The sequence below is a fragment of the Choristoneura fumiferana genome, chromosome 18 (genome assembly GCF_025370935.1).
Source record: "Choristoneura fumiferana chromosome 18, NRCan_CFum_1, whole genome shotgun sequence".
Taxonomy (NCBI): Eukaryota; Metazoa; Arthropoda; class Insecta; order Lepidoptera; family Tortricidae; genus Choristoneura; species Choristoneura fumiferana.
In genome coordinates, this window is record NC_133489.1 from 17863394 (window position 1) to 17880867 (window position 17474).

General features: G+C 35.3%; 1 protein-coding gene across 4 annotated transcripts in view; it reads right to left on the reverse strand.

Moving 5' to 3' along the window:
• Positions 1–17474, reverse strand: part of kcc (solute carrier family 12 member kcc) — a 414959-nt gene that overhangs the window by 163272 nt on the left and 234213 nt on the right. The gene's annotated exons all lie outside the window — the stretch shown is intronic.

A 17474-nucleotide genomic window follows, 5' to 3' on the forward strand; every position in this document is an offset into this window, starting at 1 on the left:
GCTGTGTTTAATGAGACCGTTTCTAACTGAGACAAGGAGTCGGAGAAAAATAATAACAACCAAAAATATACAAAGTTCTTATATTTCAGTAGCTTTGTTAAGAAATAGCAAACGAAAAAGAAATCAATCGCGATTGCATAAACAAAGAATAATATATTCCATTCGTTCCCAAAATGAATTCAAAGAGCGCCTGTTTTTAACAATAATGGCTCGCAAACACGAATCGCAGTCAGTTGCGCCTCAATGCGTTTCAAGAGACTTCGCAAGTTGAATTTCGCGATAGTTTCCAAGAAATCTTATGCTCTTGTTTACTTCTCATTGTATCCGGGGTTTGCAGCAGCATCCAAGACCGCTGCAACATTAACGGCATATAACGTCAAGTGTAAGCGAGCTGACCTACTTGTAAACGTTTACATTCCCGTCTGTTGCAGATCCTGCTTAAGATAACATTGCTAACGGCAACATGTTCATTTTGGCATAGAAAAGTTTGTAAATTTATATGTGCATAATTTAACATAGAGAAGTCTCTTCGTTCCATTCTCCATACAAACGTAGTTCTGGTCTATACAGAAATAGATGAAATTGTGTAGGTATGGACTAGACCTAATTATCTATGCCTGTGGTTTTTCAGATTTTCATATGAATGTGTAATATTAATATCAGAATTACAGGAGCTCAAAAGTAGAAAAAAAAAGATGTCAACTTTGCACGAGAATAACAGACTAATAAAGCATTTTTACAAAAATCCAAAAAACCACTGGCATAGAAAATATAATGAACATCTTGATTGTAAAATATCATTGTTTTCTGGGCTATACTTTTCGTATAATATGAGGACAACGTAACCCAAAATTCAACCGCCCAAATCTTGAAAAGCCTACAGCTATCTCGATATAAATTACGGACGTCGTTGCGGAAGGTACGGGGCATGGGGGGAGGGACGGCTACGAGCGCTTATGTCACGAGCGATAAAGACAGCAATATCCCAAACGAATACATAACGCGGCCGCGCGGCCGTCAGGGAAACTTCTCGTAAAGACGCAGTTTAAATACTTTACAAAATTGTAGTATCCAATGCAATTGACAGAAACACGAACCAATGCCTACTGTGTTTAAAAGTTGCATTCGATTTTTTATAGCAAAGTGCATGTTGTAAACTAACTCTAAATAGGTACTAGTATTATTTCCCTTCATTTCATTTTTCCCTTCATTTAAAATATTTAGGAATAAAATTTTGGATTTTATTTTAAATGTTTTTATTGGATTTAATAGATTTTATTTTATCTTACTGGACATTCAATTTGAATTTTAATCTAATTTTTATGATACCTTACTAACATTCGACAATAAGTGATTAGTTACTATTTAACAAATTTGATAAATAGTCTTAATAAGTAAACAATAATATAATTATTATATTATCTTTATGATTAGCACTGACGCACATCTGCTTTTAGATGTTTTTTTGGCATTGAAGAAGATAAATAAATCGTATAAAATATTCTAATAACCCCACCTCTGTAGCAAACAGACGCGCGACTGACAATACAGATTACAGGGAAGAACACCAACGCTTTGTTTAATTTTTTTAATGCTTTAGTTAAGTCATTAGTATTCTTCTTGGCCGGCTTTTAAAACTGTTACGAGAATGAAAAAGAAAAGAGATTGCTATAGATTGTATGCTGGGTGTCTAAAAGATAAGGTTGTACGTACTGCGTATTAGCAGTAATATGTTAAATATGATAACTGATTAGGTATCATTAATTTTACTATCAATATCACTTCTGTTCGTATTTTTTTTCATTTATTTGTGATTGAAATGAATTGCTTAATATGTACCTATTTAAATGTGTATTTATCTATAGAAGTATGCACATCTGTAGCTTAGTATCCATAGTTTACTAGCTTTTCTTAGTTTGGGACTAGGTCAATTTGTGTCAATTGTCACGAAATTTGGCACTGATAATAAAGACTAATATGTAAAATCCCGGAATTTAAATTCAACTGCTGTTTCTAATGAGTAACCGTGCGAAGTCGCGGGTAAACACTAGTACGAATACTCGCATGAATCATATATGACTCCATGGACAAGGAAGTTGTTAAAGGTAGGTGAACACTAATAGAAAGTTGCAATAAGTACAGTACAATAAAAGAACTCTTTACTGAACACCACATAGTAAGCAACACAGAAAAGAAATTTAGAAGGTAATAAAGTAGTTATGCATAGAGTCAAAACATTTCCCGTAGCTCACATCACCCAGACAAAGTTCGACCTTGTACTTAAAACGAAATGTACATGTTAACCAGTTAAGCTCTGATTTATCGAAGAAAGTTTATTGATTCCATATGCTTGCCTTCTGACCATGACGGCGGCCACGTCCACGTATCGACCCTATGTATGTAAATCCATCTGTAATTTTGCTGCAATCATTTACACAGGCTTCTTCATGCTAGTCTACGGTCCGCCTTTGTGCTGCTCCGGTAAATTAACAAGTGAAAGTTTTAGAATCTGTATTAGTTATGAAATTAATTTGGGATATAGCAGTTGTTCGGGTTACTTGGAGGGGACACACGTTACGGACACGGATTTTTCGTTTGAAATTATTTAAATTTTAGTCACGCTTTTGTTTACGGTACGCATCGACCAATGAATGGAAACAATTGGCACTCATAATTTAAAAACATAATAAAACATTTACAAGGGTGATCAGTCAAATTAACCTAAGCTAAAATATTTTGGATTAATTTCTTGTAACTTGTATGAGTAAGAATAGTTATTTCAGTGGGAAAACGTTTTAAATGAAAATAATTTTATTTATGTCAATTAAAGTCCTTTAGAGGCCTTAGCTCAGCAGTGGGACAGAATAGGCTGATATTAATAATAATAATAGGTTAGGTTATTATATTATTTTTATTTTGTATGTACTTTTCTGTATTTAACTTTTTATAACTATTATAAAAACCTAATCCTAAGAATGAAAATAAATAATGATCATAATAATAAATAAAGTCATCAGTACTAATACAGGTAAGTACTTACGCATATACTCGTAGCTACTAATTTTATTGTTATTAGACATCTATCTTTTTTCCACTAAGTCCAAGGAAAAAAACATTTAAAAAACATCAATTATCTCGATTAATCATGAACTAATTTTCGTAATCAAATAATTTCAATGTAAAACTTATTCATCAATTTTATAAAACATTAGAGCATTGAAAATATAGATAACATAGTTAGATTGTTAATCGGTGATTGATAATGTAATTAGCATCCTTAAGTAGAGTACCACCGCTATCAAACAAAGATGACGTCAGACTGAAATGCAAGGTGCAGCGGCTATTTGCCACACCTTTATGATGCTTTTTTGTTCCATAAATAGATAGCATACATGTATAATGTCGCCTAAGTAGACCTGTAGAAGGAACGATGCCATCAAAACTTTACCTTCTATAGAGTTAAATCAGTATTCCGCCCTTGAAAGAAGAAAGAAAAGAAAGAAGACATTGATTCACTAATATGCAGAAGACACGCAAATACAACAACATTCACACAATTACACACAAATAAACTAAAAAAAAAACATAAAAACACATGTACATAATTATACAGAATTTTGTGTGTGTCCCCGCAAAAGCGAAACGATCGCTGACTCAGTATTATGCTGCTCCATTGCTTTGATTGATGCCCAGAAAGCATTCTGCGATGTACTTTTGTTTATCGTAGAGTCACAATTCAATTTAATTATTCTTAACTTAATAATATCACTTAATCACAGTTCAAAAGATCTCAACAAAAGCGGCATGTTCACATCTTCATGTCAATCTTCAACGAGCCAAGTTTTTACGAGCACTTGAGATTAAATTTTGTGATGGCACTTACAAAGGGTGTACTACCATTTCGGCAAAATATTTTTCGCCAAATTCACTTTCATAAAAAATTTATCGCAGTAGTTTCATTTTCCAAACGAATCTTTAGCTTATTAATATTTCGCATTTTATTCATTTGGTCAAATTATCATTTGGGATAATTTTAAATTGTTAAGTTTTATTATGACAAAAGTTTATTAAGCAAACGTTTTCTTTTGGCTAATATTGTTACGGCGGTGGGTTAGGTGGTAAACTTTGATCGTGTTTTTCGACCAATTGGAGGCGACAAGAAAGAGACAGACACTCTACCCGTTTCCGGAACATTCGAGATGTAGGTATGACGTCCTAACTGGACTGTTCTCGAACTTTGTAGACCGATTCACTGGGGGTATATAAGCCGGGCGAGGTTGCGGCGGAGTCAGAGTTTCGAATGCGATACCAAGAGATAAACATCGAAGAGAATCGAAGCGACTAGTAAATGAGTTTTAGAGTGCGAAATTACTGTGAACTGTTTTTAAGTGTTTTGTAAAGTTAAGTAACAGTGTGAAAATAAATCCTACTCTTATTCATCGGTGCTAAAAGTGCTTTTCAATCACGAACCCACCCCACGAACGTAACAATATTATATTACAAAAAAAATGATTGTTCAAAATGACACTTCGCACACGAACCAACCACAGAAAACAACTGCTACCAGAAAAGTAGGTTAGGTTAGGTTAGAACTGCGTCCCCCACAGAAACGAACTGCTACCAGAAAAGTAGGTTATTATTCCATGCAATATTTTGGGAAGAGCTCTTTATGCCAAACGATACATTTGACTAAATAATACTTGGTAATATTGAACATGACTAAATAATTATTTGTGAAACAATAATTTGCCAACTGTAAAATTACGATAAGTTGTTTTAGCTTCATGATTTTTGCCAAATGATAATTTGATTAAAATATTTTGGGATGTGATACTTTGGGAAAAGTTTTTTGCCCATACATTAATAATCCCTTACAAAGCTACAAGGACAGGCGGAAAGGAGAAAATTATGGAGACGTTCTTTGTGAAGAATGGGTAAGCAAAGATAACTTCCACGTTCAGAATTTTCAAGTCTACGACTTATTGTAGTAGAAAAGGTATGTTTTAATTTGAGCACTTGAGTTCTTAGTAAAGGCCTGGAATCACAATTGTTTGATCTACTCACTCTAACATAAAGGGTTGTAGGTTCACATTTTCTCATCTCTGTAAGTTTATTTGAAATTCTATGTATATATATGTATGAAAATTTCCAATCTGAATTTGCCCAGAATAAGCATTTTGTGATTATTATGGTAATATTTCGACTTTGGTCAAAAAGACTAAACAAAACTATACCTACATAAAAGTTAAAATACAATAGTAGCATTTCGCATACACAATATTTGAAACAGCCAGCTTCATTTCCAATATTACACAACCAAAAAGAGAGTTGAGGATAATATACTCAGCGCCACAAGATTTGGTACACTCTACATACAAAATAACCTACATATATTTGAGGACCAGATTTTTTGCCGCTCAGTATATGAAGGTAATCGGGTCCTTTCCATTTTTGCATACAAACTGAATCAATAGAGACCCGGCCTTGCCAATTGAGTGGCCATATTCTATAAATCGGTAAAGTGTGTAACTTATCTGTTCTTTTTAACAAAGCCATATTAATGCAAATCCTTTAGGGGCAGCCCAGTGTGAGAAAAGGTAGTTGAATAGTTACCTTTTTATTGATTTAACTTAAGGTGACCCGGGGCTATGTAGCTTGGGGGATATTGTATCTGAGCCGTCTGCTGGCATCCTTACGACTTTTTCTCTGCCATTTTACGTTGTGCTTGCCAGAAGACTGACTTCACACAACACACATGAACATGGCGAACATGGCGTCTTAAGGACGCCATCAGACGGCTCAGATACAATATCCCCCAGCTGCAATAGCCCCGGGTCACCTTAGTTAAAAATACAAGTATAATGCTGAAAAGGTAAAAAGTAAATGTGATCAAGTTTTCTTTTTTAACTTAAAAAGAACCATCCTTTGTTACCTATAGGTACTTAATTTATTATGGAAATAAAAGATTTTTATTTTTTTTCGTTCATTTTTCATAATTGATTTTCCTTTATTGTCAGTCAGGCTATTATCGGTAAAAATATATTTATTCTGTGACTTGTTCATAAAATGCTAATTGTTAAGGATGAAATTAATGATTCAGCATTTTTAAGGCATCATCATGAAATTCACTTTTCCAGTAACGTTAAGTCGACGAAATCCCATGCTTTATTGCTCATTACTGGCGTTAGACAGTTATAGGCTTAACTGCCTTATTAGTAGCCTTGAAAAAAGAGCAGGGTCATTACCAGTGTATGCATAAGGCGCGGAGGAATGTTTACTCAGTGGTAAAACCGTAGATTTGACGCGACGGAACGTTCTTATTGCCCGTGCCTTCGGTACTAATTTATGATCCTGGGTGGCTACGAAATTCGAAAATCGAAGTTCGTATCGTATCATCCCTCTCACACTCGTATTAAATAATATAAGCGTCAGCGGGACGTCAAGATACGAAGTTCGCATTTTGCACTTCGTAGTATATTTAGGGCCTGAAAATTTCGGTCAGCAACTGGCCAGGCACACTGATAATTCTACCTATCATATTAATAATAAGTACTGATTTATTAAATCGCATAAATCTGAACGGATTATACCTAGGTACTGTGTCTAAACTAAATTTTATTCTTCTTAGTAATTTAATTATGTTATAGCGATTTGTGATTTCACTTTCGAACGCCCGTTTAGAATAAATAAGAGGGTTTTTATCATTTACGTGATAATCTACGCGTTGTTTTAGAGCGCAAGATAAAAATTGTTTTTCACACATTTTCAGAATTTTATTTACTCGCGTATTTGCGACGGTTAGAAATAGCAACGCAACTGAACAACACACTATTTAGTAGCTTTTCTTAAACTTTTCTTGTTTCTAATGACTAAGTTTATTTATCTGCTGCAAAGTTAAGAGCGTTTATGCTGAGCTGGCAACGTTGCATATTTGTTAGTTTTTCTCTATTATTCCATAAAAATTTAATGAAAATTAAAAATGTTTTTTTTTTAATTAATTTTTTTATTCGACTGGATGGCAAACGAGCAAGTGGGTCTCCTGATGGGATGTTATCTGATAGAACACTTTTTAATATATAAGTTAATGTGTCTACTCCAATAATTATTCGTGATAGACTTTTATAGTCTTTAAAAACGAATTAATGTTTATAAATAGTTTTTAAAGAAAAACATAAATGCAACGTTGCCAACTCAGCAGGTATAAACGCTCTTAAAAAAAAGAAGAAGTTAAAAGAGGAAGTTATGATTTAAAAAATCTATGTATGTATTTACCTACATACATTTGAAAACTTCTTGAAAATCATTTAGCTGATACGAACATATGCCTGAAAAATAGTAACAATAGCAAAAGATTGATCGATGAATGATGATGATATTGATAATGGAGCTAATTTTGTTATCGTATTAAAAATGTCCAAATTATTTGTACACACTTTAGGGGCTGTTTCACCATCCATTGATTAGTGTTAACTGGCGGTTAGGTGTGATACCGTCTCTATTTGTTTTGTTCGAATAGACGGAGACAGCGTCACATTTAACCGTCTGTTAACGCTAATCAATGGATGGTGAAACAGCCCCTTACTCTATATAAATACAGACACATTGCATGAACAACAACTACCTAAATACTTTAAATTCCATACCGTCTATTACCGGTTCGCTTAAATTTAACTTTAACGGCGTCTTAAACCATAATAGGGGTTCCTCGGTTGCTGTATTTTAATTAAGCCAGGCCATCGTCTTTGTACTCGAAGACCAAACCTAATATTCAGACTGAAACCTTCATAATTTTGAGACTATACTCCGTAATGTAGGAACGCAGCTAAAACTGAAATTGGCATTAAATATTCAATTGTGTTAGTTTTATCAAAACTATGTATTAATAAGTAACGTAAGAAGGTTATAATCATGTTGTCTTAAAACTTTTAAAAATAAGTTGTGCGAAATTAAAATTTTAACTTGTTTCTTTTTTCTAGAAACTAAAATCATATGAGGAGTCCTGGTGTTTCACCACCCATTTTTTTACCATATGCATTACGAGGAGCATAGATTGCTTAGCAACTGTGTCAAAGTAATTAAAATTTAACCCGTGAAATACTTTTTATCGAGTAGTAACTCCGATGGTCAACTGTGGTCTTCATCATCAGTTCCACTTAACCAAATGATGATTTTCAAGAGCAAATGCATGAATTACTACTAAATATATCCAATTTACTATAGATGTCACTACAACATTTGAAGAGTTCCCTCGATTTACTTAAGATCCAATGATCAGATAATGATTTGGTGCTTATGGGACCTAATTGCCGACATTCCTAGACGAATGCAAAAAAATAAATTCAAATCGGTTCATAAATGTCAAAATTCTGAGGTAACAAACATTAATATATATGTAACCGATTTGATAACCTCCTCCTTTTTAGAGGTCGGTTAAAATGCCACCGTTTAGGAGATATTTCGACTTTTTGTAGATGTTGATGTTTAAAATTTTAATTTAATTTGATGTTAAGCAAGTTCTGCCTAAAAGCTCAACACTTATGGAAAGTAAAATATTGAATGCTTTAATTTTATTATTGTGTCCATAAAATATAATGTTTTACCAACTATTTGCAATAGTGTCGAAAACCGAAATCAGAGAGCAGCACTAATTGTATTATGCTGGTCACATTATTTTTACATTTGACATTTCATACTTTCACTTTAGTATCTTGGTTTAATAAATAGAGTATAGTTTACATTAACCCCGTAAAATTGTTTCAGTAGTGAATACATTGCGGGGTCACAATCGTAACGAGTTACACCAGATCCATCGAGTACCGCAGTGTCTTGCAGGGCTACTACGAAATTCAAAAATTTAAGTTCATGTCGTTCGATCCCTCTGAAGCTTAAACTATCTAATACGAGAGCGAGAGGGACGGTACGATACGAACTCCGATTTTCGAACTTCGGAGTAGGCCCTCTGCTACTAGGCCTTAGGCAAAGTAACTTCACATCGGTCATGCCATTCCCAGCGGAGCAGCGCCGAGCGAATTCATTTCTGGGCCAGGGCTCGGTGGTGCAGGACCGCCGTACTTGTTTTTACGTTAATATTTGTTGAGATTTATTTTGTTTTCGGAATTAAATATACTCTTATTCGTTCAATAATGGTTTCATTCTGATGTTTCTCAAGAATGCAATATTAACTACACAAATGTCTCTCAATATTTACTAACAACTGTCATGATCACAGCTACTTAAATTCAAGTAATTGCGGGTAAATGTTAAATATTGTTTAGACTAGCTCTATTTACTGTCAACACTTTGAGGCAATAAGGGAAATTTATTTTATAATTCATCAATATTTTACAGAACAACCGCTACTTACTTTACCTACTTCTTCGCTAACGCAGCGAAAGAGCAAGTGGAGAAGCCAGGGTATAAAAAGGTTTCAAAAAGGTTTATAAGTAACGCCTAAATAAATCAATTACGCAAAAACGTATAGACGACACGTTCTATTACGAGAAGGCGGTTATCGATATTACACCAAATGTTTGCTACATTAGTCAGCCCTGATTACTTCAACAAACTTAATGTAAAGTTGAAACGCAGACCAACAGTAAGACTAGGGTTGAAACTTGGAAGCGAATCATTTATCTTAAACTAATATAGAATCAACTCGAATAATTCATCAAATTCAAGAGACGAATAAATCAACGGCCCTCACCATCGCTCACTGACTTGAATTTTAAATTAGAGTTGGCTTATCGTTAAGTAAATTTCCGAAGCAGACACCATAATATTTACCTGTACGTTTGATTCAGGTGGGAGGCTTTACAAATATTAAACTGATTAAAGGCAAAGCATTTTAACTTTTAGCCGGCAATTATTATGTGTTTCAAGATGCTTGGTTTTATTAATCAATGATATAGTGCAGTGTGGGCAGAATTCTTGTGCAGAAATAATTTATTTTCTAAATTTAATTTTTTTCATCGCATACTCGTAGTATGCATCGCATCCTGGACAAGATCCCACAACGATCAACCAGCTTGAATATTATGCTATCTGCTAATTGAATTCCACCTTATTCCAGTTGTTGTATTGAAATTGAATTGAATAATACCTATTGCAGGTACAGTCGCAAAAAAGTAGTCAAAAAAAGTCTGTAGTAAAGGAACTTCACATTAAATATATTGACCCGGATAACTCACGTCTTAAATCGAGTTTAGCTCGACATGTTTCGGGCTAATCCGTAGCCCTTCGTCTTCGGAGCAACGCGACTCAGCGGCTGCTGCAACACGCGCACTGCGCGCCGCCGCTCTGCTCGCGCGACTACCCGACGAAACTGACACCGGCACACAACTACCCGCGTTTTCATCGTCATTACAACTGTCAAATATAGGGTAGCACACAACACTAACAACATCGCTCTGTAAAGGTACGTTCACACACACCGATGACGCAGCACGAGTATTTAACTGGAGGCAGTGCAACCGTGTAGTGAACGTGTCGACTCGTCAAAGTCCGGTGGGAGCTGAGAGGGTTCCGGTATATTTACCGTTATAAAAGGGGTGACGGATAAAATCGGACACTTGTTACGCCGAAGATTTTCCGTCCTCATATGCAGCTCAGACAGTTGGTACGTTCGCCGAAGGATAAGGAGCCCCTGAGTGGTCCCGGGGTATATATGATTCCCTGTGCCTGTGGCAAGAGCTATATTGGAGAGACTGGACGAAACGTTTCCACAAGGGTATCGGAGCACATAAGCAGTATGAGGAAACAGGACGACAAGGGGTCTGCTGTGGCCGAGCACTCAATGGACTCGGATTCGACGCACTATATCAGATTTGATAAGGTATCTGTACTTGCGAGAGAGAAATTTTTTATTCCGCGGAAAGTGCGTGAAGCCATCGAGATTAGTCGTCGGCCGAATTTCAACCGGGATAGTGGTTGGACGGTACCTCCGAGTTGGAAAACGGTGTTAAATACTCGTGCAGCGTCATCGGTGTGTGTGAACGTACCTTTACAGAGCGATGTTGTTAGTGTTGTGTGCTACCCTACATTTGACAGTTGTAATGATGATGAAAACGCGGGTAGTTGTGTGCCGGTGTCAGTTTCGTCGGGTAGTCGCGCGAGCAGAGCGGCGGCGCGCAGTGCGCGTGTTGCAGCAGCCGCTGAGTCGCGTTGCTCCGAAGACGAAGGGCTACGGATTCTGTCGAGCTAAATCAGAGACGTTCCTTATCGAGTTTCATGGGATATTATACCCTTTCGAGTGGGATATTATACCCAAAAAAATGTCGCATTCATATTTATCTGATGTGTTGTATCATGCATGATGGATCTTAACAGTACCAGTTTCATAGAAATAAATAAAATCTACATCAACTTCACTTTAATCAGTACTCATTTACACAAGTTAACAGACGATTTTTCGGGTTCCACTTAAATTCAAGTTATAAAGCATATGCAAAGTCGACTTAACGGTATTATACCTGCGTAATGATTACGACGAAATATGTACAAGCCACATTACGAGTGGTATGAGTTTAAGGGGGGCAAAGAGCCGGGAACAAATTTTGAATAAGTCCCTTAATAAATACCATGTCCCGACTTACGACATTGGTAATAATGGGGAGGCAGAGTTACTGATCATGGTGTATTGTTTTACCCGGTGACCTCATTTTCGAAATTATTCTAAATTAATTCTCAATGTAGCCGAGTTCGTGCCGGTTAAACACATTAATTTAAGTGCCAACGTTTTAATTTAACGTTAATTTTGCATTGAACTCCGCTTCGTTAACGCTGTTTGTTTGTGCCATAGACTTCTTAAACGAATATTGCCTCTCAAACAGGTATAAATTGAGATTAAACTGTACAATCAAATGTTGTTTGCAAATTATGATTATACGAGTAAAAGATCAAATTTTGATAATTTATGTTTTTAACCCCGACGCAAAAAGAGGGGTGTTATAAGTTTGACCGATATGTCTCTCTCTCTCTCTCTCTCCCTCTGTGTGTGTGTGTGTGTGTGTGTAGCCGTTTTTGAGTTATTGAACTTTGAAGCTACAAAATCGGGAGTTTCCAACTTTTTGTTGCTTAGGTTATTTGTGTTTTAATTGTTTTTTCGGATGATTGCCTATTGCTCACCTTGTAATTTTTGTATGTCTGGTGTAAAATAAAGAGTCTTTGTATTGTATTGTATTATATTTGCAAATTTTCGAATCAATCAAAGCAATCATAATTCGTAAAAACTTTAAACCCCTGTTTCACATCTTCGGGGGAGTAATTTTAGAAAACTAACTACATGTTTTTATTAAGTGACAATTTGTTGACTTTTTTGCAGGGAAAAGCGACTGTGTCCCAACAACTTTTTATAACGATAGCAGTATGATATGTAATTGGCACGCTTCGTTTTGAATTGGAAATATCAGCACACCTATGTATTATATAATTTTATTAAAAGTTTCCACAACAAAAAAAAATTGAACGTACTAATTACAAGAAAACTAAATTCGTATTGTATGTAAATATTCTGGTAAGACATAATTCCACATAAAATCTAGCATCAAAGAAGCTTCATATAAATTTCCGATTAAGTAGAACCCTTATCTCCTTTCAGTTACCCCGAATTGTTTCAAGGACTTCGAGTGGACCCTTTGAATTATGAATGCCTTGAATCTAAGGGCGTTTTATAGCGATGTAACGTTTTTTACAACTTAAAAACTTTGATTTAAAGTATGCAGGTCTTTGTAGGTTAAATCCTGGAAGCCCATGAGAAACCCATGTTCAAAAGTAGAATTGTCTAAAATTTGGTGTACGTAGGTATGAAGATTGCATGACAACGGAAGTATACACCGTGTTTTTTTATTTCCGGTAACTTTGGCAGACAACTGAGTTTATTGATAGAAACTACCCGGCAATTAGCTTTTTGACCAAATAAAAAAAATATAATACAGACCTCTCAGTCATTGTTAAAGGTCAAATTGTAAAATTCACAATCTTGATAAGGTACCATCAGCCAAATAAGTGGTCTATCAATTTTTAAACAAAATAATTATAATTTTTCTAGTCACCAGTGCATAAACAATGCTGATGGCAATGGTTGATGGTACATTGTCTTGATATTTAAGAGAGACATCAATAAGCTCTAATTTTTAACCTTTTTTCGCTAAAAATTTGTGAATTAAGAACATTTTAGTTACGGACACTAAAAAGAGTCAAATTAAGAACCTTTAGTCTGTTTTACTGCGCATAATAAAAATTTAGTATTTAAAAGTGTAGTAGTTGAAATACTAAGTTTAAGAACACCAGCGTCTTTGAAAAATTAACTTCATTTGACCTGTTGAATGTTCCCTTTCAGTTAATGGAAATAAAAAATAGCATGGTGTAGTCAACAAAAAAAAAAACTATTGTTGGTAAACTCATAAAAGCCATTAAAGAAAGGTGGAAGTCATGCTCCTGTTACTCGTATCTTGAGATACGCTACGTTCCATATGTATCTATGTTATTTAAACATTATTCAAATAGTTAATGTTTTTATAGAAGGTTTGCCTTTGGTTCAACTTATCGTATAAGTACACATAGATTTCTGACGCGATGCGACAGACATGTGGTTCAGTTCAGTAGATTTTTGTATGATTTAAGAATTTTTTAGCCATTTCATTCAAAATTTGCAAGCTAAATATTTAGAGATTAAATTGTTAACCCTCTATTTATGCGCAGCGTAGGACGTCCACCAACAAGATGGACGGATGACCTCGTTAAAGCCGCGGATTCACGGTGGATGCAGGCTGCTTTCAACCGAACCAACTGGAGGTCTAATGGGGGAGGCCTACAGTACAGTGGACTTCCTACGGCCAATAATTTATTTATTTATTTGCCAATAAAAAAATACAGCATAACAGTAAAACCAATGGGCTGTAAAATTCAAATTATACTTACAATAAAAACACAAAAAGACATTAAAAACAGAAAAAAAGTAATAATGATGATTAACTCTTTACTTCATAGAATCCAAAAAAGCGGCCAATTGAGAGTCGGACTTGCCCATGAAGGGTTCCGTAGCAGCAAGTAACATAATATAAAAGTTTCCTTTACTTTACGATTTCTGACGTATTAAAAAAACTACTTACTAAAATCTCGTTCTTCCAATTTTCGGTGGAAGTTTGCATGGTAATGTACATCATATTTTTTTTTAGTTTTATCATTCTCTTATTTTAGAAGTTACAGGGGGGGACACATTTTACCACTTTGGAAGTGTCTCTCACGCAAACTAATCAGTTTAGAAAAAAAATATTTTAGAAACATCAATATCATTATTGAAGTTAGGTACCCAACACGTACCTATGGGTTTGATGAAAAAAAAATTTTGAGTTTCACTTCTAAGTATGGGGAACCTCCAAAATTTATTGTTTTTTTTTCTATTTATGTGTAAAAATCTTAATGCGGTTCAAAGAATAATACATCTACTTGCCAAGTTTCAATAGTATAGTTCTTATAGTTTCGGAAAAAAGTGGCTGTGACATACGGACGGACAGACAGACATGACGAATCCATAAGGGTTCCGTTTTTTGCCATTTGGCTACGGAACCCTAAACAATGTGTAAAATCTTGTTCCAAAAAACTAAATTATTTTCAAAAAATAAAGCACAATTTTGTATGATACATACAATGCTAAATTGAAAGTACTAAAAAAGTTAGTGTTTTTAAAATGTTTCACGATATAAAATGAAGTTTTACATTTTGTAATAAGTAATGACACATTGTTGCATCGCTTCCGGGTGTTAATTAGAAGTAGAACATTTCATATCCGCTGAAACGGAGCAATTATGTAAATTGAGTTTGTGTCATCACCGTAAAATAACAGTATTACGTTAATTGGATTATGTACACAACATATTCTATTCGATCATAATTTGCTATATCGAAAATACAAACTGTAATATAGATGCGCATAAAAACCAGAAAAATAAGACCAAGAAGAATAAGATAAGATGAGAATGGTTTTTTTGATGAGGGCTACGGCATAGATGTCGCTAGTGTCGCTGCTGCAGGTGTGTGCAGATCTAGTCACAATGTGTCATTCACCGTAAGTACTTAAATGTAATTTTGCACATGGATTCTGAAAAACTCACAGCTGCGAGCTCGGGATTTGAAGCCAATCTGCTTGAGACGTCAAACAACCGGTTACCAATTGGCAATTTTTATGTATAAATCTCAGATATCTATTTATTTATTTCGGGAATCTCTGAATCCGCTTTCTGAATACGATTTCGATGAATTTTGCTGTGCGGGAGTTTTGTCAAACCTAACAATGCTTATTATGGTTAAATGAAAAAGCGTGTTTTCCTTTCTAATCCGTTTCCTAATTTAATTATCGATTTATATATTCTTACACAGCGCAGTGCATTTAGCACAGCGGAGCTAAATTGAATGAATTCAGCCAAATCCAGAGAAGAATGGCTTACCTTGGAGGAGGCCTTACCTGCAGAGGGGTTCTTGCAGAATAATTCATCATCATCATCCCAGCCTATATACGTCCCACTGCTGGGCTCAGGCCTCCTCTCAGATCAAGAGGGCTTGGGCTATAGTTCCCACGCGGGCCAAGTGCGGATTGGGAACTTCACACGCACCATTGAACTGCTTCGCAGGTTTGTGCAGGTTTCCTCACGATGTTTTCCTTCACCGCAAAGCTCGTGGTAAATTTCAAATGTAATTCCGCACATGAATTTCGAAAAACTCAGAGGTGCGAGCCGGGGTTTGAACCCACGACCCTCTGTTTGAGAGGCGATAGGTCAAACCACTAGGCCACCACGGCTTCCCGGCAGAATAATTAGCATAAATAAAATCTTTAATCTTGTTATAAAAATCTAGATCTACTAACACTCAATTTTAAATACGAGTAATAAAGGCTTTTTTTATATATATTCTTAAGAGTAAACTTCTATGGAAGTGGAGCAACTCAAAGACGTGCAGAATCTTTGTATTTTGAATCTCAAATACATTCTGCACATCTCGCTCCGATCTGCTTTTATGCAAGCATACCGTAAATTACAGTCTTTTATATACATGGTATGTGTGTGGTATGGTGTGTGGCGACCCGTGAATCTTGGTTAAGCTTTATTACCGCTATATGTCTCAATAGTCAAAGGATAAGAGTGACCATACAACACATGGGTACGACTAAATTGTCCATCACTCTGTCCTAGCCGCTGTCCGAACGAGTGTGCGAAAGCGTAGACAGTGAGTTAGTTCGATCACACATAAAATTGCCTTGTGGCGAGAGTACCCCGAGGAATAATACCTTTGGGAAGTAATTGAAGGATATTCAGGCAAGAATCTAGTCCACAAGGATACCTAGATTTTCCGCATTTACTTCGTCCGGCTCCTATCATATTTTGATTTTAGGCGTACCTACTTTATTCAAATTAAATGGTACAAATATTAATACAAATGCAAATGTTTGTATGTGTGTGTGTGTGTGTGTGTGTGTGTGTGTGTGTGTGTGTGTGTGCGTGTGTGCGCGCATGCGCACACGTGGGATTATGATTAACTTTGTTTGACAATCAAAAATCTGACTTCGGCCAAAAATTACTGTTTTACATTAATTACTTTCTCTTATTTTTAAGAATAATTTAGAAGTAAAAGTTGAATGGTGATCTGTAAGTTGGTTAGATTGTTGATATGTATCAGTTAGTAGGTGGTCAGACTTTGTTTGAATTTTAGTAAATATATCAAATCAAATTTATTTAGTATCATAAACAGATTTTGAGTTAAGTATTCAGAAGTCAAAATTACTCCCAAATAGTTTACGTGATATCCCATCCCATAATAATAAATGTAAAAGTTTGTAAGTCTGTTTGTTTCTTACCTTTTTATGTCTAAGCTGCAAAACAGATTGTTCGAGTCCCGGCGAACGACATAGAATAGTTTTTATCCCGTAAAATTGCATAGTTTCCGCGGGATAGCGACAAACGAATTCTGAGCGGATGGGGTCGAAGGCAATAGCTAGTAATACATAATTCCAGCATCGCTACTTCCTTTTTCTTGGTTAGATAGAAGCTGGCTTGACATCCAGCTGCGTGATTAGATCTGTTATATTTTATGAAAACTCAGGTTTCTAGCTCACACGGAACTCTAATGTATCCTGAAGCGTCTGCAGACTATTGAAGCGTAAGTGAGATGACATTTTAATTTTACTTATGTTAATTTATGATAAAGAATTATTATTACTCACAGGTTGTGTGTTTATAGTATGGGACGAGTAGGATATGTTGAGCAGAAATTTTATAAAAATATTCACCCATAGATATACGAGTTCATAAAGTTACGAGCAAAAATTTGATCAAAAATATCTGAACACGACTGTATTGTTAATGACATAGAAGCGTGTTCAGATGTTTTTGATCAAATTTTTGCACACAAGTTTATGAATTCGACTGTACAAGGTGTCTGTAAATTAATCTAGAATTTTTTAGCGCAAGATGGGGTCGATTTTA